General features: G+C 36.8%; 1 protein-coding gene and 1 pseudogene across 6 annotated transcripts in view; both read left to right on the forward strand.

The window, feature by feature from the left end:
• Positions 1-21793, forward strand: part of PRKD1 (protein kinase D1) — a 768557-nt gene that overhangs the window by 497269 nt on the left and 249495 nt on the right. The gene's annotated exons all lie outside the window — the stretch shown is intronic.
• LOC123631005 lies at positions 5105-5205 on the forward strand (annotated as a pseudogene).

Raw genomic sequence — 21793 nt, forward strand, 5'->3', positions numbered from 1 at the left:
AGCTTAGATGATTATTATATTTAGTGACCATCATAACAATTATACATACAGTCCCTCAGTTTCTTGTCTTACTGTGCAAAAACATACATAAGTGTAAAAGTGCACAACGTGGAATTGAAAAGCTGGATGTATCACTGCCTTCAGAAATAAAAACATTTTCTTTTACATTTCAAGAAACATAGAGAGCTCTGTATTAGTATAACAAGATTATTTTGGAGAAGCACCACAATATAAGAAAATGCTAACTGCTATTTCTTGAACATTAGTATTCCAAATTTATTTTTTACTGAAAGGTAGTGAGTACCACTGAAGAATTTACCAATCTGTCAAAAAGCCCTATATTTTTTCCCCAGATTTTAAAGTATTGTAGATTAGCCTTTAGTGATACAGCATATGTGACCAATGTATGTTCCATTACTTTAACATTTAAATTCATCTATTGGAGAAAGGAAAGCATTATTAGTTTTCTGTTTTTGTATGAAGTGCCTTCCAGAACAAACTTGATACATAGTTTGAGTATTGCAAGGTCTTTTTTTTCCTGAGAATCATACATCACAACCTCTTTAATGATAACGCAGCTTTTCTTGAATGATTTAATAGAGTTTTTGTTGGGATCCTATTTTGTATGATTGCTTACTATAGCTATTGTGTACTAAACAGTTAGGTTAATTTTCAAAATTCTGGCTGGGCGCGGTGGCTCATGCCTGTAATCCTAGCACTCTGGGAGGCCGAGGCGGGTGGATCGCTCGAGGTCAGGAGTTCGAGACCGGCCTGAGCAACAGCGAGACCCCGTCTCTACTAAAAATAGAAAGAAATTAAATGGCCAACTAAAAATCTATATAGAAAAAATTAGCCGGGCATGGTGGCGCATGCCTGTAGTCCCAGCTACTGGGGAGGCTGAGGCAGTAGGATCGCTTAAGCCCAGGAGTTTGAGGTTGCTGTGAGCTAGGCTGACGCCACGGCACTCACTCTAGCCCGGGCAACAAAGTGAGACTCTGTCTCAAAAAAAAAAAAAAATTCTATGAGATCATACGGAAGCAACCAATTTCTTCCAAATGAGTAAGTCAGTCTTTCAGAAATGCAACTCTAATTCTTAATCATATCTTTTTTTAAAAAACAATAACCACTTTATCTATTTTGTTTCTTGTTTTCTTTTTATCTTTATAAAAATTCTATCAGGCTGGAATTGTTCTCATTTTATAGATTAGGAAACTGTGACACAAAGATTTAATAACAAAGCTGCATAGTTAATGACAAAGGGCTATTTGCCATTAACTGTTAAGTGTTCAAAACACTTTTCCACTGGATCATAGTTCCACACCAGATACCACTGCCCTGCAATATACAGGATTGTCTAAATGTGGCATTTGTGCTCTGGTCATGGAGAATACTTCCCTTTTCAAAAGGTAACCACTGTTTGTGGGGTTCTGTCAATGTAGAAAGTGGATGCTTTGGACCACAACTTCCTACCCAGTACGTACTCTGTTTTCTCTATGGGAGTCTTCCTTCCTTCCTTCCTTCCTTCCTTCCATCCTTCCTTCCTTCCTTCCTTCCTTCCTTCCTTCCTTCCTTCCTTCCACCCATGGGTTTATTTATTTATCTATTCACAGCTAGGAAGAATTGCTTTTTTTTTTTTTTTTTTTTTTTAATTTTGAGACAGGGTTTCATTCCGCTGCCCAGGCTGGGGTGCAGTGGTGCACTTGTAGCTCACTGCAGCTGCGAACTCCTGGGCTCAAGCCATCCTCTTGCCTTCTGAGTAGCTAGGACTACAGGCATGTGCCACCACACTCGCCTAATAGGAGTATTTCTTTTTAATTTCTTTTTAAAAACATCAGTTTGAAACATAGAAAAGTTATATAATGTTTCCCTACCTGTTAAGTTTTAATCCTAAGGTTAACTCTGACCTGCCTGAGTCACATAGGTGTCTACTAGATATTTTCCAACTTAGGATGCACAATTGTTCACATCTTACCATTGTTGAAACTGGAGTATCTTTTGTCTCTGTTTTGTAGCATTATGAAAGGAGTTCTTTCTTGTGTTAGCTCTGTGATCTTTGTCAAGTTACTATGCCTCTCTGAGTCTTTTTCTTTTTAAATTTCTGAAAGTATCTGCTGATCTTCTTGCTCTACCTGCTTATTGTGTAGATCTATCGAGACAATGTAAGCCAAAATTTGTTGTAAGCTGTTCAGCAATGTAAACATTTAGTATATGGGTTAGCTATTCTCACATTTGAGTGTTCATGAGAATCATCTGTGAAGTATGTTAAAATTCAGATTCCTGGGACTCACTCCTAGTAATTTTAATTCTGTGCATTTGGGGAACAGAAAAAGGCCATTATATATATAAAGATGATCATGCCAATAAGCATGTAAAATTTTGTAATAAAAAGGCACAGAAAACATCTTTAGAGATCAGTTTTCATCTGGCAGATCAGCAAAGTTGAAAACAATAATACTTGGTGTGGGGGAAATGACTATTCTTGTGTGTCATTCATATGAGTTTAAACTTGAAATCTCCTTTGAGAATGGTCTTGGAATATGAATTAAAAGACCTGGAAATTTGCTTGCCTTTTGATCCAGGAGTTTCATTTCTTGAACTTTTTGAAATGAAAATCTCACGTGGACAAAATCATATGTACAGAAATATCAATTGCATAGTTGTTTATGAAAGGAAGCAAATTGCAAACAACTCATATCTCACAATAAGGAAGTAGGTAAATGAAACATGTCCACATAATTAAGATTATGCAAACATTAAAATGTGGATGTGAAAAAATATTTTTATTTACATGAAAGATGTCTCTGATATATGCTTAAGTAAAAAAGGTGTTTAAAACATGTATAAAATTTGTTTGCATGCATAGAAGTCTAGATAGATAGCTTATCTAAAATTGTAAGTGGTTTTCTCTACTCTGGCTGATAGGATTATAAGTGTTTTTAATTTTATATATATAATTTTTTATAAAATATGAAAATTGATAAATTTTTATAAGTAGATATGAGAAAATGTTTTACTTTTAAAAGAAAAAAATATTTAGGAAACTTACATAATTGATTAATATTGGTCTCCTTATTTTCTGTCATACTTTGTATCCATATCTGTCTCCCAGCCCATTCTTGTGCTAAAGGTAACAGTTTATTTGGCTTGTTTCTTCCAAGGCTCTTATAAGAAGATTCTTTTGCATGTCACTTGGGGTGATGGAAAGCAAAGAGGTCCCTGCCCCCTCCCTGATTTATCTGTTTAATTCTCATGAAAAATTGGAACATCTTGATTTTAAACCATTTTGTGTAATTAAGTCCTGGCCACCATAATATTATGTACTTTTACTTGGTTGTCACGTCTTGTTTGCTTTGAATTGTGTTTTCCCAGCTTTATAACCACATCTGAAGTTTTTGCTGATAGAGTTAGAAATCAATCCTTTCTCTTTATTTGCCTGATAGCTCACTGATTATCAGGGAGAGAAAACTACTGAAGTCCACTTCCTCTCCTGTCACCCAAGCAAATACTATTTGTAGTAGGGAAAAATGAACCTATGTTTAGGCTAACAGTCTTGATGGGAAATGTGTGTGTGTGTGCATGTGTGCATGTAGAAGCTTTAAAAACCTGACAATTGGGAAACAATGAAAAGTGGGATTTACTGAAGTTAAGAGTCAATAAATCTGGAGTTATGCTCTGGTTTAGTATACTAACTACATAGGAAAATCATCTAAATTCTTACAGGTGCTGTTTTCTAACCTACATAATGGTGATAATTATTTGAATATTACCCTACAGGGTTTGTAGGCATGATTCAATCAGGTAATGCTTTGTCCTCCATTTATTCGTTCATTTGTTCTACAAATAAATATATAGAGCACCTACTATGTACTGGATACTATTCTAGGCACTTGGGTATATCAGTGAACAAAACAGACAAAATCCCTGCTCCCTTGTAGCTTACATTCTAGTGGGTAGAAATAAACAATGAAAAATAAGCATAGTAAATAAACAAATTACATAAAATATAATTAATGCAATGGGTAAAAGTAAAAAAAAATATGAGTAAGGACAACTGGGGCTGCTGTAGGTGGGGCAGGGTAGAGTTGGGAGTGGGGTGCAATTTTAAACAGGGTGGTCAGGATGGGCATCTTTGGAAGGTGACATTTGAGCAAAGGGTCAAATTAGTTGAAGGAAAAGCCATGTGGACATGTAGACATCTGTGAGAAGAGTGCCAGGAAGAGAGAACAGCCAGTGCCAAAGTCCTAAAGTGTCTGAGGGACAGCAGAGGCTGCCAGGCTGGAGTGGAGGGAGTGAGGGGATGAGGTGAGAGAGGCCAGGGTCAGGTTGCGCATAAGGGCCTGTGGGCCACTGAAGGACTCTGGCCTTCCCTCTAAGTGAGACTGCAGCTGGTGTAGGGTTTTGAGAGGAGGGGTAGTGGGATCTGATTTCAGTTTTTAAAGGGTCACTCAGGGCTGCTGCGTAGAGCCTAGACTGGAGGTGAGAGTGAGAACAGGGAGGCTGGTTAGGGGCTTTTATAGGAATTCAGATGAGAGATGATGGTGGCTTGTATGAAAGCGAGCAGTCGAGGTGGAGAGAGAAATCCATGAAGCACAATATAAATGAAGGTTTTTATTTTGTAAACGTGGTGTTGAGGTAGAGGATATCCACTTCTCAGAGTTACCAAAGTTCTTCTTTGGGGCTTAGAATTTAAATGTATTATTTGAATGTACATGTTTTAACATCGTATGTGTAGAGATAGAATAGAATTTCTTAGTTAACTATTTTTACTAAAGACTTGTGAAGAAATCAAGTTTCGAACTCAGTGAAGAATGCTTTTGTGCTTCCTCTGACAGTACATACAGCACATGATCCAGAGGTGATTCAGTATTGCCCTTGCTTATTTCAGAAATTGAGATGTCATTCTCAACACCACTTTCTCTTTTTCCTTTTCACCATATCACCAAGTCTTTTCCACTGTGTTTTCAAATTGTATCTCAAATCTATTTACTTCTGTTCATCTGCACTGTTAACCCCATGGTCCTAGAAATCATGATTTTGCTGTAATGCAAGTATCCTCATCCATCCTTTACTTAGCAGAGAATTTTGTATAAATGTAAATCTTCTTATTGCTTCTCGGCCTTTTGGCTAAGATCAAGTGTAGTATCTGTTCTTATCAGTTTAATGAATGTAGGTCTTATCAAAGCACACCGCTGTGTAAAACCCTTCAGCGAAGTCCTCTAGAATATCCTCCACGGCACCCTCCCTCCATCCATTGCCTGCCATTCTCTACCCTGCTCTGTACCCCTGGAGGCTGCAGACTACATCCCCAGAACTCCGTTGGCTTCTAGCTTTCCATTGAGGATGATGTGCTTCCCCTTGCACCTAGGATGAAGGCCACAATCCAGGACATGGACAATAATCTGTAAGGAAGGCTGTGCGTGATCTGACTGCTCCGCCCAGGAGACTCATCTCACCTCTTTTCCCACTCTTGGCTCTGATGGTTGCCTTTCAGTTCCTTATATTTCCCGAGCCCTTCCTACCTCCCTGGGTTCATACTCTGATTTTTCCTGACTGGACGACTTTTCTTCCACCTCCCTTCTGCTTCATGCGGCTCACGCTTGCTCATCCTGAATGTCTCAATTTGAATGTCACTTCCTTAGAGAGACCTTCTCTGGTTACGCACTCCCATTTCTCACTCGGTGTTTCTTTTGTAGCAGGTGGTGTGACGATGTATAAATATTCATGTAACTATTTGCATAATGTTTCTCTTCTCTGCTAGATTCTAGGCTCTATGAGGTCAAAGATATAAAAGTTTGTGTTTATCTTTTAAATCTCTGCCTCAGAAGCAATGTTTGGTACCGGCAGAGGACTCACTAGCTGCGTGGCAAATGCATTCAGAAAGTGAAGATAGCTTCACAGGTAGTTTTCAGTAATTACCAAGGAAATTTTAACATGTTAGTTTAGAGTCATATTGAGGAGCAAAACTAGAACTCAAAGTTAGAACTAGAACTGGGACCCAGGTGTCTGCATTCTTTCCTACTGATGCTCAGGCCCAGCAATACTGTGCAAGGCCCTGAGAACCACATGCTAACGAAAATAATATCCACAAAATATTTCTTATCTTTTAATTTTAAGGCTGAAAATGTTTATATATATATATATATATGTTTTTGATTACATATGCTTATTAAACCTTTGGTGACTGGTATGATTGACTTTTTCCCCTAACTTTAATTATGAACAAAGTTATATTTAACAAAAGAAATAAGGGAGGAAAGCTTTGATACCAAATATGTGGGTGAAGACAAAAAGTGATGTTAATAAGATTTGAAAACAAAAAACCCTCCTCTATTATAATAATTCTAGTTATTTTAGAAATGAAGAATGTTCTTTTATTTTAGAAAGAATAACTTTGGTTATTAACACCCTCATTAAAGTTTTAAATAAGAAAATTTGGTTTGGTCAGTAACGAACTACTCCTATATGCATTAAATATTTTGAAATCTGATCTTTTAGATTTTTGTTGTGAGAAATTTTACTTTTCTACCGTTTCTCCTAAAAAATGAAATTCTGCTACTCTCTCAGAGTATTATAACCCGGTTTTATCTTATCGATTCATTTAAAAAAGTTTGAATTGTATCCTGAGGGGGTCATCAATAGCCATTTCAGAAGCAAGTAAACAGATACATTATTGAAATACATATGGTATTCTGACTGAGTATTTCAAATTCATAGAGCTAAGTGAAATTTATTTTTAACTTTATGAAGAAATAGCCTTTGTTGGATATTTTTAATGGGGTTTCTATTCCAACATAAGTTTTGAAGCTGTAACATTCTAGAAATAGATGTGTTTAATGGAAATGTTGACAGATTCTTATTTGTAAGCAATGAATGAAGCCACCTAGAATTTTAGTGACCTCCCTTTCAATGAATGGCTATTCATATTTATACTTATTGATTCTAATAATAATCAGCTTTAGATTTCCAACAGGCCACTGTATAACTTCTCATTCTGATGGGTCCACTTCTAAAGGTACCAAGTCTAAAGGTACTATGTTTTGGCACACTGAAGCAAGTGCATACCCGAAAAGATGATTCTGCCTCGAGCCACTACCTTCTCCACAAGTTAATGTAAGATAGAAGGCTGGGGCATGTATGTAATAGAGCGTGTAGCAGTAAGTTATTCTTGGCACTGAAAGGAAGGTAATTTGTGTAAGACTTTTATTGTGAGGTCTGTCAACATGGAAACTGCAAAACAAACTCCTGAAAAAGATTATGCCTAATATTCTTTTGTCTTTCTTTTTTTTGTATGGGTGGCCCTGAAATAATTCCACATTTAGTGGAAAAAGCACAGAAGATTGTTCTTGATACAAAGAGGAACTTCCTCAGCAGTTTGGCTAAGGTGTTTGGAAAACTTGAATCCTTAAAAGAAAAATGAAAACTCAATTAAGAATTACTTATCTAATACCCACTCTGTAGTTGTGCAGGTAGTACACTCAATACGTGGATGTGCTTTTAAATGAAAGGATGAATGGTTGTGTGTACAGACATGGATGCTCAAATGAAAGAATTAAGGTGCTGAAGAGCTATGTGTAGGAAAAACATCTGGACAATTTTTGATTGTAATAAATGTGTGATATAACATCCCCCATATATTAAGAGGACATACAGTTTGATGAAACTAAGTAAATCTTAATTTATGCCAGTGGAGTCACTACAGTTAATACCAAGACATGGAATTAAGAGACGTAGTCATCAGCATTGGTAGGCCTTTAAACATTTGATGACAGTCTTTTGGAAATGTCAAGAGGTGAATAGGGAAATCATTTAGAACTGTGGTCCCCAACCCCGGCTGTAATGATCTGCTGCTGCCCTCCTACCCCCTACCCCCCGCCATGAAACTTGGGGGGGGTGCACAGCAGAAGGTGAACAGTGGGCAAGCCAGCAAAGTTTCATCTTCTGTATTTACAGCTGCTCCCCGATCCTCCCCATAACTCGCATCACCACCTGAGCTCTGACTCCCCCCTACCCCCTGGAAAAAATTGTCTTCCATGTCTCTGGTGCCAAATAGGTTGGGGACTGCTGGAAGTTTTTACAAAAGATAAATTTAGATTAGATTATTTTGTTATGTTTATTTATGCATATATGTTTGTAAATAGCTAGCTACATATAAATTTTGTTTTGGAATTAAATTCCACAAATGTGTCTAGAGTACCAGTTTTTAAGGCAGTGCATATTTTCTAAGGGATAAAAGAAGAGTAAAGTGCATGTGTTGTTTAAAAATTTACCACAAATATGGCAAGCAAAGAGAACCCAAAAGTTTACCATCCAGTAGTGAAGGCAGATTGTGAGAGACCATGCCTTGGAGAGTCATAGAAGAGTGAGATCCTACTCATTTAGAGTGATCTGGAAAGACTTCACTGGAGAAGAAGCATTGGAATAGAGCTTGAATGGAGTAGATTATTTGTAATGTGAAGATGAAGGAGGAGGAGGCATCATGACTTTGGAAGATGGCCTACAATAGTGAAATAGTGCACGTTTGCATGCCTGAGAAAGAGAGAGAGGAGAGGGAAAACTGGTATCTAACCAAATATTTCAACTGTTTTTGCTTTGTGCTGCTGAATTGGATGGAGGTTGTCACCATCCATGGTAGTTCTGCTTTATATGAAAAACAAAAAAGGCACTCCATTTCTGATTATTGCTCTAACTAGGCTGTTGTTGCCATCCCTTGAGTTTTTGAGAAGCATGTGCCTCTGCCTTTGTTTCAGTGTGTGCAGTTTCATGCATCATATGCTATGCAGGCAGTTTTTCCCTTTACAAGAGTTATTGTATTGGAAGATTCCATTTCCTTGGAATATACCTGGAACATACTATGTTTAATAATTTTATTGGGAAAAAAGAGAAAAGTGAAGACACTTGTTTCAGTTCTGTTATAGTCCTGAAAGTATTTATGAATGTTCTAAGCTTATTGCCTAACGCACCTTCATTTTGTACAAGTCAGGAGTTTTCTTATCTATCTGTCTACCAATCTATCAATGTATCATCTACTTATGTGCTTTTGGATAACATTTATTATGTCAGGTACTGTGCTACTTTTTTTTTATTTCTCCTAGAAGATTGGCTTTGTAGATGAGGAATTGAGGATTAGTGGCCTTAGCTCACTTGTTCAAGAATAAACAATTAGTATGTGATGGGTAGGAATTGAATCTAGAAATTCTTTATTTGATTAGTCTTTCACTTTCAAAAGATGCCATCCAGAGATTTATTGCTTTAATTTTAACAGATTGGGAGGATTAATAGAAGTTCTCAACATTGAAAAAAAGATAAAAACACTGTAAATAACTGAGCATGCCAGAAACTAGTAGCTCTTTGCTTTATCTTAGGAGAGCAGAATGGTAATGGAAAGAACTGTATTTCATAAAATATTGGCAAAAGTATTAAAAGACTGCTATGGTAGTTTCAACAATATAATCATCTAGGGATTTAAGAAATTCATATGTGTAATGAAATGACACAAGTAATTTGAGAACTTCATTAGAGAATTACCAAGGAAAGATTGTTAACTTAAGTGATTTCCTACATTTTCAGTGCTCAAATTTGTTCAAAAGTTTGTCTTTTGAAGAGTCAATGAGAATAGATAGGATTGAAGTATATCTGTGAGCATCTTGGTGGCTGACTCCCTAAACACTTGGAGTGTTGCCAGCTATTATTGTTAGTTTGCAGGGTATACTTCTGCGCTTCTGATAATTTGGGGGATGGGTGACTATGGCATATTATTTCCATTCCAAAATGAATTGTTTTTATAGTGAAATGATCTTAGTTATTTTATGCTAGAGTACTGTAGACCTTTGACTTTTTATATACAGGCATACCTCAAAGGTATTGAGGATTTGGTTCTAGACCTCTGCAGTAAAGTGATTATTATGATTAAGCATGGCACAACAAATTGTTTGGTTTCCTAGTACATATACAGTTAGGTTTACACTATACTGTAGTAGTCTATTAAGTGTACAATAGCATATGTCAGACAATGCCAGTGTACATGCCTTAATTGAAAAATATTTTATTGCTAAAAAAATTCTAATGATCATCTGAGCCTTCTGCCTGTTGTAATCTTTTTGCTGGTGGAAAGCCTTGCCTTGATGTTAATGGCTGCTGATTGATCAAGGTGGTGCTTGGTGCAGGATAGGGTGGCTGTGGCAGTTTCTTAAAGACAACAGTGAATGAATCAGTACCGCATCAGTTGACTTCCTTTCACAAAAGATTTCTCTGTAGCATGAAATGCTATTTGATAGCATTTTAACTGTAGTAGAACTTTATTCATAATTGGAGTCAATCTTCTCAAACTCTGCCAATGCTTTATCAACTAAGTTCATATAGCATTCTAAATACTTTGTTGTCATTTCAACATTGTTCATAGCATCTTCACCTGGAGTAGATTATGTCTCAAAACACAACTTTTTTTGCTCATTCATAAGAAACTATGCTCATTTGTTTAAGTTTTATCATGAGATTGCAGCGATTCAGTCCCATCCTCAGGCTGCACTTCTAATTCTAGTTCTCTTCCTCTTTCCACCACTTTTGCAGTTACTTCCTCCACTGAAGTCTTGAATCCTTTAGTCATGGATGAGGGTTGGTATCAACTTCCAAATGTTGATATTTTGACCTCCTTCCATGAATGATGAATGTTCTTAATGGTGTCTAGAATGGCTAATTGTTTCCAGAAGGTTTTCAATTGGATTTGCCCAGAGATCCCTCAGAGGAATTACTATCTGTGGCAACTATAGCCTTACAAAATGTATTTCTTAAATAGTAAGACTTGAAAGTCAAAATTACTCTTTATTTCATAGGCAGCAGAATGGATATTGTGTTAGCAAGCATGAGAACATCACTAACCTCCTTGTATATCTCCATCAGAGTCACCGGGTCACCAGGTACATTGGTGCTGAGCAGTAATATTTTGAATGGATTTTTTTTTTTTTTTTTTTTCTGAGCAGTAGGTCTCAAAGTGGGCTTGAAATACCGAGTAAACCATGCTGTAGACAGATGTGCTGTCATCCAGGCTTTGTTGTTTCATTTGTAGAGCACAGGCAGAGTAGATTTTATCATAATTCTTAAGGGTCCCAGGAATTTTTGGATGGTAAATGAGCATTGGCTTCAACTGAAAGTCACCAGCTGTATTAGCCCCTAACAAAAGTGTCAGCCTGTGCTTTGAAGCTTTGAAGCCAGGCATTGACTTCTCCTCTTTAGCGATGAAAGTTGTAAATGGCATTTTCTTCCAATATAAGACTGTTTTATCTGCGTGGAAAATCTGTAGTTTAGTGTAGCCACCTTCATCAATCACCTTAGCTAGATCTCCCGGATAACTTTCCGTGACTTCTGTATTAGCACTTGTAGCTTCGCCTTGCACTTTTATGTTATGGAAATAGCTTTTTTCCCTTGAACCTCATGAACCAACCTCTACTAGCTTCCAGCTTTTCTTCTGCAGCTTTCTCACTTCTCTCAGCCTTTATAGAAATGCAGAGAGTTAGGGCCTTGAAACTGAATTAGGCTTTGGCTTCAGGGAATATTGTGGCTAGTTTGATCTTCTATCTAGATCACTAAAACTTTCTTCCTGTCAACACTAATGCTGTTTCACTTTCTTATCATTGGTGTGTTCACTGGGGTAGCACTTTTAATTTTTTTCCTAGAGGAAAATAACTTTTTCTTTGTGTTCACATCTTGGCTAAGTGTTTGGTGCAAGAGGCCTAGCTTTTGGTCTGTCTTGGCTTTTGACGTGCCTTCCTCACTAAGTTTAATCATTTCTTGCTTTTGACTTAAAGTAAGAGACATGTGATTCTTCCTTTCACAGGTTATTATAGGATTATTAATTGGCCTAATTTCAATATTGTTGTGTCTCAGGGAATAGAGAGGTCAAGGAGAGGGAGAGAGATGTTGAAATGTCTGGTCAGTGGAGCAGCCAGAACATACAGATTTATTGATTAAATTTGTGGTGTGGTTCATGGCACTCCAAAACAATTCCAATAGTAACATCAAGGATGACTGATCACAGATCCTCATAACACATATAATAATAATGAAAAAGTTTGAAATATTGTGACAATTACTAAAATGTGACATAGAAACATGATGTGAGCACATGCTGTGGTCCCCAGCCCCTGGATGCAGACCGGCACTGGTCCACAGCCTGCCAGGCAGTGAGACACAAAACAGGAGGCAAGTGGGGGGCCAGCAAGTGAAGCCCCACCTGCACCCACAGCTGCTCCCCATCACTCCATCCCTGCTGGAGCCACGCCCTGCCCTCTCCCCCACACACCCTCCATCAGATCACCTGGGGCATCAGACCTTTATAGGAGTGCAAACCGCACATGCAAGGGATCCAGATTGCTCACTTCGCATGAGAATCCAATGCCTAATGATCTGAGGTGGAGCTGAGGTGGCAGTATCCACCCTCCACCCCCAACCCAGTCTGTGGAAAAACTGTCTTCCACGAAACCAGTCCCTGGTGTCAAAAAGGTTGAGGACTGCTGAGCACATGCTGTTGGGAAAAATGGCACCAATAGACTTACTTAATGTGGGTTACCACAAAACTTCAATTTGTAAAAAATGTAATATCTGTTAAATGTACTAAAGCAAAGCACAATAAAATGAGTTACTCCTATACCTTTTTTGTGTTGCACTTATCATGTTACTGTCTTATCACAATGTAATTTTTCATTTATTGGTGTGATTCTTTAATTACTCTCTCCTTTATCAGACTATATGCTCCACAAGGTCACTGTTCCTTTCTGCTCCCTTCTGTATCCTTGGAGTCCAGATGAGTGTATAGCATAGGATAGATGCTCTGTAAATTCTTGTCAGATGAATGAAATGGTCTTTGAGTATCTTTTAGACTAGGCTAGACAAGAACCCATTTTATAGCATCCCTGAGTGCATTATTTTCTAAATGCTCAAAACAGCAATTATGAAGGATGGAATTCTCATTTGGCATTCATAGCTTTTAAATTATAACCTTTTCCCTATTTTGAAAATCCTCCTTTGATTTGCTTGAATTTATTCTTAAGCCACTTAGATATGTTGGCTTCTTGTTTGATTTTCTAATAACTTTTTTTTTTTCTTGGAGAAAATGACATAATATATATTAAGCACTTTGGTGTGTATTTGCAGATAAGGAAACTGAGGGGAAGTAATTTTTTATGATCACATAGCTGATGATTGGTAGGGAGAGAGGAAGAATTACATTATCTTGTTTTTTTTTTTTGGCAAAGAAGAAAATAACCACTTATATAGTAGTCTTTCAGAGGCTTTATTTTCTATTTAAAGATGCAATTATACAGCAAATAATGAGACTATATATATATTTTCAATACATAACGCCTTTATTTTTTTCATGTCTATTGCTTCGGTCAAAAATTTAGGAAAAAAGTTAAAAATGTGAAAACAGTAGTTCTTGAAGAATACTCATTCCCTATTCATTATTAAGTAATGATGTTAGCTGTTGTTTTATGTAGATTTTTTTCATGAACTACATTCTATCCCTAATACTAATAGTTGTTAAGTATTACCTGAAGAAGCACTGGTACAGACTATTGAAACTACAAATCTTAATCAAAATTTTGGTTCGGGAATAATGATTCTTCTAATTTAGATCAGAAACATAATTGCCTTTGAAAATGATCATTTTAATCATATTGGCTAATAGTATTTATATTTTTACATTCCATTAAACTTAAAATGAGTTTTTGAAATAGTATCAAGGACTCAAGGACTAGAGGAACCATAGATGCTAATTTTCATAATCTAAGGAGACCCCAAACATGGAACACTTGGCTGTTTGTACAGGTTGGGAATACAGCTTAGGGGTTAGGAGAGGATAGGTGCTTGAAAGGTTTAGGTCATCATCACTTCTTACGTAATGAACAGCTGCCTTTGCCCAGCTTTACTCAGTAAGTTATTTTTACCTTGTTCAAAGTTGTATGCTTTTCTGTGAATTACTTTTGAATCATTTTAGAAACAAGATTGAGTAGGTATAAATAAATACTAGAGCCTTTGGAACTAGGTGAGCTATAAATAACTTAGTGTTGCAATAATAATAAATTATGCATTAACTAGGAGCTGAATTTCTGATTTGTGTGGTGTATCTGGTCTTTCCAATACTCCTCTACTTTTTCTATGTCATTACCATGTGGAGTTTTATTTCCATTACTCACCTATGTCAACAGTGTTGGTCAATATGGATGTCACAAACTTCCTCAAATACCGCTTGTGACTTGCTGTTCTATTAACCATGAATTATACCATTTAGGTCTGAATTTTCTTTTCTTGAACATATTTGCTTACTAAGATACAACCTATGCTCCAGGTCTCAAGCATATATAGTGCTTCCCTTCATGGTGCCTTCCCAGCCATTTCATGGAAAAGATATGTATTTCTGTAGGCCACCTTGCATTACTATGTTTTTCTAGTCATATGGCATTTGTACATTGCTTCAAGTCTTTTACAGATTGGGGCTCATGTCAATAATGACGTATTACATTATATAGTCCTGTGTTTCTTAGTGATGAGGGTACATGCTGAGAAGTGTGTCATTCGGTGATTTTGTCAACTTGTGACCATCATAGAGTGTACTTACACAAACTATACATCTAGGCTATATATGTGGCATAGCCTATTGCTCCTGGGCTATAAACCTGTACAGCATGTTGCTGTTATGAATACTGTAGGCAATTGTAACACAATTGTAAGTATTTGTGTATCTAAACATATTTAAACATAGAAAAGGTACAGTAAAAATATAGTATTGTAATCTCAAGGGATCATTGTCATATATATGATCTGTCTGACTGAAACGTCATTATGCAGTGCATGACTGTGTATTAATAACGTGAATTCTTTATTCTTCTTGATTTTAAATTAGTTGAGGAACCCTATACCTTAGATATCATTGTATCTGTCATAGAGCCTAGTGCTGTTCCTTCTACAGATTGGATGTAAGTTTTTCCTTAGTATTCTTGTCCTCACACTGCAGGTAGATTGTAAATGCTTATTTGAAAGAAATATTGCTTCTGTTGTATCAGTAACATGGACAGACTGAATACACATACACATGTGATAGAGATCAAATCTTTATGCAGTATAGAGGGCATGCATGGTGTTGACTCTCCGTTGTATACCTGTTGCACCCTGTTGCAGTAGTCTTGACTATCTTTGTGTAAGAGGAAGGGAGAGCAATAGTGACAGTGGGCTTCCTGCAGGTTAATTCACTGCTACCTTCAGGGAAGTCAGGAAGTCAGGATTGCTCTCTGAGTTTTTTCCTGAAATTTGAGCTGAAAGAAAGCCTTAGAACCATCTATAGAAGATTTTATTAATATATTAATGTTTGCAAGAACAAACAACTGACATCAGGCATAAGTCTTATTTTGCATTATACTTTGGTACATTATGAATAGAAAAGTTATGCTAATCCACACCATCTGCAGCTACCAGATGTGCCATTGAGAGGTACACAAGTTCCTTTCTGGAAAACTGCTTGATGTCAAATGTCAATCATTTGTGTTAAAATGACAGCACCTACCATCAAAGGAGGAAGAACTACTATAATTCTTGTTTTCTTTACCATCACATACCAATCTGGATGATAAACACAGTGATAAATTAAATATAAATGATGAGGAGAAACTAACAAAAGTTAATTGTTCAGTCCACCTTTTGTTTTGGTGCAAAATAGCTATAGAATTTGTTGAAGACTATCTCATTGAGTGTACATTTATAAACAGGTGTGGTTACATCCTACTGACTACCTTATATTTCTTGGCTTGTATGTTTTATTATATTAAGAGAATTGGCTGCAAGGGTGTCAGCAGATGTGGTAGGCAGAGTAAGTTTTTTCATTACATGGTTGAGCATGCTTCTAGGAACTCTGTCCCAAATGTGATCTTTGAAAATAAACTTGTTCATTTAAACACATTAAGTTCTTCATCTGGATTGTTATACATTGCCACTAATTTAGTGGAACTGGTTTTGTTTTATTTGGCTCGGGGAGAAAGGGCAAGAGAGTGGGAAACACTTACTTTCATCTGAATTTTTTCATGTTCTACCTGGGTCTGGATGTATCTATGTTTAGAGATAATGGAAATCCTTTATGTTCCACTTTAGTATTTCAATTTTGGCATCTAGTGCTAAACATAAAAAATGCCTGGGCACGGAAGCCTTTTGAACTGTTGAACATACCAGGTACACCCTAAAATTCCATTGACTTCTAGAATAGTAATGAATAACAGTGTTTATCAGTAGCTAGAACTTATTGTAAGATTTTCCTTGTGCAAGAATATGTCCAAGTGGAGAGCATATCTCTTCCTCTCCTTTCCTCATTTAATTCCTGTCCTAAAGTTCCTGCTGGCCACACTGCACTGTTGCTTGATGGCGCTTTGTATGGACACCAGAAAGTATTTTCTCATAGCTCAAATATTCTGTAAACACACTGCAACCGTTGTAACAGAAAAAAGTATATTTTGATTTAAATTCCTCTTCTTAGAGAATGAGGAATTCCCCTTAACCTTGCTAAATGCTGTTATTATTCAAGTTTTGCCAGGAGATGAAAAGTTTTTTTAGTTATAATTATTTTTATAAACTATCTTGGATAAATATCTAAGCTTGCTCTTTGATCCTATAATTGGTGCATGCTGTAGTTCTAAGTACTGAGTAACTGGGACTGTAAAAGAACATGAATGAAGAGCCAGCTGTTTTGTTTTTTTAAAATAGTATTCTCTGGATGAGTAGGAGACCATAAATGTCAAAAGAATTACATTGTTTTGCCTTTTTTTTTTTTTTTTTTGCCAGCTTGGAAAAAAAAAAGGCATTTTTTTTATTTCAGCTTATTATGGGGGTACAAAAGCTCAAGTTATATATATTGCCCATGTCCTGTCCATCCCCGAGTCAGAGCCTCAAGCGTGTCCATTCACCAGACAGTGCGCCTGGCACCCACCATGTAGTCATACCTCCATCCCCTCCCCCCCACCCCTCACCTCCCTGAGTCAGCACCTTCAAGCATGACCATTCCCCAGACAATGCGCAACGCACTCATCATGTAGGCATACACCCATCCTCCCCCCCGCCCCCCGCCTCAGTCTGATATCCAATTGGTATCCTTCCCCAATGTGCATTTAGGTGATGATCAGGGAAACCAGTTTTCTGGTGAGTTCATGTGATGCTTGTTTTTCCATTCTTGGGATACTTCACTTAATATAATGGGTTCCAACTCTCTCCAGGAGAACCAAAGAGATGTCGTATCACCGTTATTTCTTATAGCTGAGTAATACTCCATGTTATACATATACCACAATTTACTAATCCATTCGTGAATTGATGGGCACTTGGGTTGTTTCCACATCTTTGCAATTGTGAATTGTGCTGCTATAAACATTCGGGTGCAGGTGTCTTTTTTATAGAATGACTTTTGTTCTTCTGGGTAGATGCCCAATAATGGGATTGCTGGATCGAATGGTAGGTCTACTTGAATCTGTTTAAGGTATCTCCATATTGTTTTCCATAGGGGTTGCACTAGTTTACAGTCCCACCAGCAGTGTATGAGTGTTCCTGTCTCTCTGCATCCACGCCAACATGTATTGCTTTGGGACTTTTTGATAAAGGCCATTCTCACTGGGGTTAAGTGGTATCTCATTGTGGTTTTGGTTCAACATCTCTAATCATCAGGGAAATGCAAATCAAAACCACAATGTTTTGCCTTTTTGAATAACAGTATCCACTGAAATCTCATCTCATAGAAGTAAATAAAGCTACATGTTTTAATTTCTCGGGACAGAAGAACAGAGCCTACAATGAATAACATTTTTAACAGTTTTTCCTCTATGCCTTTGCCTAGCTCATTCCCTTTGCATAGAAAATTATCAAGTCACCCATGCCACCCCTGGGCTCAACCCCAGGTGACTTTTTACTATTCTCAAGATTTAGCTTACTCGCCTCTTTTGGGCATGGCTTTCTTGACTTCTCAGGGAAGAATTCTGTGCTTGCTCGTTCCACCCCTGGCCTCTTCCCTTCCACTCACAGTGAACTACTTTTATGCTCTAATAATATCCTCACATTTGCATTTGTCACTTGACTGAAGTCCATGATGTGATGAGATTGGCTTTCTTATCTCCTTTTCTTAAAGATATATTTTTGAATCTGTCTTTGGGGCAAGTAGGTGTCTATTAAATGTTTGTTGAATGAATGGATGAATAATTTATATTATTTTTATATGTAAAATTTGTATGCATGGAAAATCATCTTTGTTGTCTTTATCTTGAAGGTTCATCAGGGTATAAAATTGTAGAGTACAAGTTGCCAATGAAATAACTTGTTTTCCTTTTAATTTTGAGAAATATAGTAACATAATGTGTTGTGATCATTGGTATTGCTAATATTGAACTTGAAATATTAACATGTTAGTATATGTTTGTATGTTTTTGTAAAGTGTTATTAACTTTGTTTTCTATGTTTTAGTCTAGTTTTAAATTTGAGATATTAATTATTATATATATTTTACATTAGAAAACTTAACAGATTTAAAATCTTACTGGCAAAAGTTATTTTAAAAATTGCGGCTGGGCGTGGTGGCTCACGCCTGTAATGCTAGCATTCTGGGAGGCCGAGGCGGGCGGATCGCTCGAGGTCAGGAGTTCGAGACCAGCCTGAGCAAGAGTGAGACCCCGTCTCTACTAAAAAAATAGAAAGAAATTATCTGGCCAACTAAAATATATATAGAAAAAATTAGCTGGGCATGGTGGCGCATGCCTGTAGTCCCAGCTGCCCGGGAGGCTGAGGCAGTAGGATCGCTTAAGCCCAGGAGTTTGAGGTTGCTGTGAGCTAGGCTGATGCCACGGCACTCGCTCTGGCCTGGGCAACAAAGTGAGACTCTGTCTCAAAAAAAAAGAAAAAAAAGAAAAAAAAATTGCATTCATTAGATAAGCAGAACATTGCATATAGTTTGAAAAAATGCTTTTAATCCCATTGTCAGTAAATTACTCTCGATATTTTTATCTGTAGCCTTGCAGACCTTTTAAAATACATTTATGTACAAACTTTTAAGTAAAAAGGAAATTACACTGCACATATTGTTCTTTAACTGAGCATCACTTTTGAGTTGACCAAATTACTCAAAACATTTTAGGGTAGGAGTTACCATTTGATGATCATCTCTGCAGATGATGCTCGCATTGAAATGAGAAGGTCAACCATATGGGGAGGTTAAAAATAAAATCTGCTGGCCTTCAAAATCCTCTTATCAGCCACCTAACGGGGTCAGATGCTGACAATGATGCATCTGAGAGCAGCGAGTAAAGACAGATTGCAGAAGTTTCATAATTGTGAATTGTGTTCTCAATTTATTCACTTTTACTTGTCTTTGTTCCTAATCTTGGGGGTCTCTGGACTGTGCAAATTTAGATGGGAAATCTCAGGTACATCCCAAAGGACTAGTCCTAGTTTATACATTCATGCATGAAATAAAGTATTTTTTGGTATGTCTATAAAATATAACTCAGAAATAAGTAAACAAGTCTTTTTCCCAAAGTAAGCTCCTTCTAAATGTAGCTAAAAAGAGCTACTTTGTCATTAAAGTGAATGAATATTCGTTTTTAGAACTGACATGATGTTTGGACTGTGTTAAACATATGCCTATTAGTGAAAGTGTGAGTCACAAAGGTAAAATTTCATCTAAAAATAAAATATAGAGAAAAAGTAATAAATATACACATGGTAAAATACTTCTCTTTTCTGAAAACTTTTTGTTCATTATTTTTAATGGTTATGATATCATTTTAAAATTTCTGTTACTAAAAGAAACTGGAGATGATGTTCATAGTAGCTAAGAGGTGGAAGCAACCCAAGTTTCATTGATGGATGAATGGATAACAAAATGTGGTACACACGCACACACACGCAGACACTGGAATATTATTTAACCTTAAGAAGGAAGGAAATTCTGACACATGTTACACATCATGGATGAACCTTGAGGACATTACGCTAAGTTTAAAAATGCCAGTCAAAAAAGAGACAAATACTGTCTGATTCCACTTATGTGAGGGTATTTAGTGTGGTGAAATTCAGAGAAACAAAGTAGAATGATGGTTAGCAGGAGCTGGGGAGAGAGAAAATGGGGAATTGTTGTTTAAAGGGTATAGAGCCTCAGTTTCACAGTTCTGAAGACTGGCTGTACAACAATGTGAATACTCTTCTTACTGAACTGTATACTTAAAAATTGTTAAGATGGTAGATTTAATATTATATGTATTTTACTACAACTAAAAAGAAGGGAAAGAAACTGGAGAGAAAACAAATTGTTAGAGTAAATTTGACTGGAGCTAATGTACTTTTAGCCATAATTGTTTCTACAGAATAGATACCTAAGATTGTTCTTTGGGCCTTTAACAGAGTTATGATATAATATTAATACATGATTATGAATCAATTGAAAATATATATTAGGCCATTAAATATGAAATGTCCAATTTCAAATCAAAAGTTTATCATATCTCAAATGAGAAGCAGTACAATTAATCAAAGTATGCACCTAAACTATCAACACAGTTTTTCCATCTTAACAGTAGCTTGCTTATGCCAGCAGCGAAGAAGCCTGGAGAGCAAGTGGCCATGAAATCTCAAAAGGTGAATATTTTTCCTTACAAGAAGTAGTCCAAAGCCTGGAAGAAGTGGTAGTCAATTGGGCAAGATCTGGTGAATACAGTAGGTGACAGAGAGTTTCCAAGTCCAGCTTCTGTAGCTTGAGCAGCGTTGGTTGTTTGCAGGATGTGGTTGTTTGCAGGAGGATTGGCCTGTCTTTATTGACCACTCTTTACTGCTTAATCACAAGCATCCTTATCGTTTTGTCCAGTTGATAGCAGTAGACATCCGCGTTACTTGATTGACCAGGTTTTGTGAAGTTGTAGTGGGTAATACCAGCACTGGACCACCAAACAGACATCATTAGCCTTTTTTGATGAATATTTGGTTTTGGACTGTGTTTTGACACTTCATCTTTATCCAGCCATTGTGCTGGGTGCTTGCAATTGTCAGAAAGAATCCATTTTTCTTAACACATAACAACACGGTGTAGAAATGGTTCGCCTTTATGTTGTGACAGCAAAGAAAGGCAAGCTTCCAGATGATTTCTCTTCTGATCTGATGCTCATTTGATTTATGCAGTACCCATCTATCCAGCTTCTTTACCTTGCTGATTTGTTTCAAATGGTCCAGTATTGTTGGAATAGTAATGTCAAACCTTGCTGTTAATTCATGCGTAGGTTGAGATGAATTTGCTTCCACTACAGCTTTCAGCTCATCATTACCTTGGTCTCAGGTCACCCACGTGGCTTATTTTCAAGAGTAAAATCTCCAGAAGGGAACTTCTCAAACCATCAACGTATTGTGTGTTCATTAGCCACATCCTTCCCAAGCACATTGTTAATACATCTAGCTGGCTGCTCTGCGTTGGTTCCACGACAGGACTCATGTTCCAAAGTAACACTAATTTTTGACTTATCCATGGTTTCACAAAAAGTACTCTAAAAAATCTGAAAGACAATCACAAGCCAAAACATGAGTTTGGAAGAATGAGGATGTACCTTCACAATAATAATAAAAAAGAAGTGTCAAAGTGAAATGTCAGAGATATCAACTGTCAAACTTAGTACTTAATGAAATTGGATATTCTATACTTAATAACCTTAATAAGAAAACAAACATATAAAAAACCAAATTTATCCAAACCAAACCACTCCCAAAACAGAAAAAAAAAATAAAAAAAAAAAAACTA

The sequence above is a fragment of the Lemur catta genome, chromosome 1 (genome assembly GCF_020740605.2).
Source record: "Lemur catta isolate mLemCat1 chromosome 1, mLemCat1.pri, whole genome shotgun sequence".
NCBI classification, from domain to species: Eukaryota; Metazoa; Chordata; class Mammalia; order Primates; family Lemuridae; genus Lemur; species Lemur catta.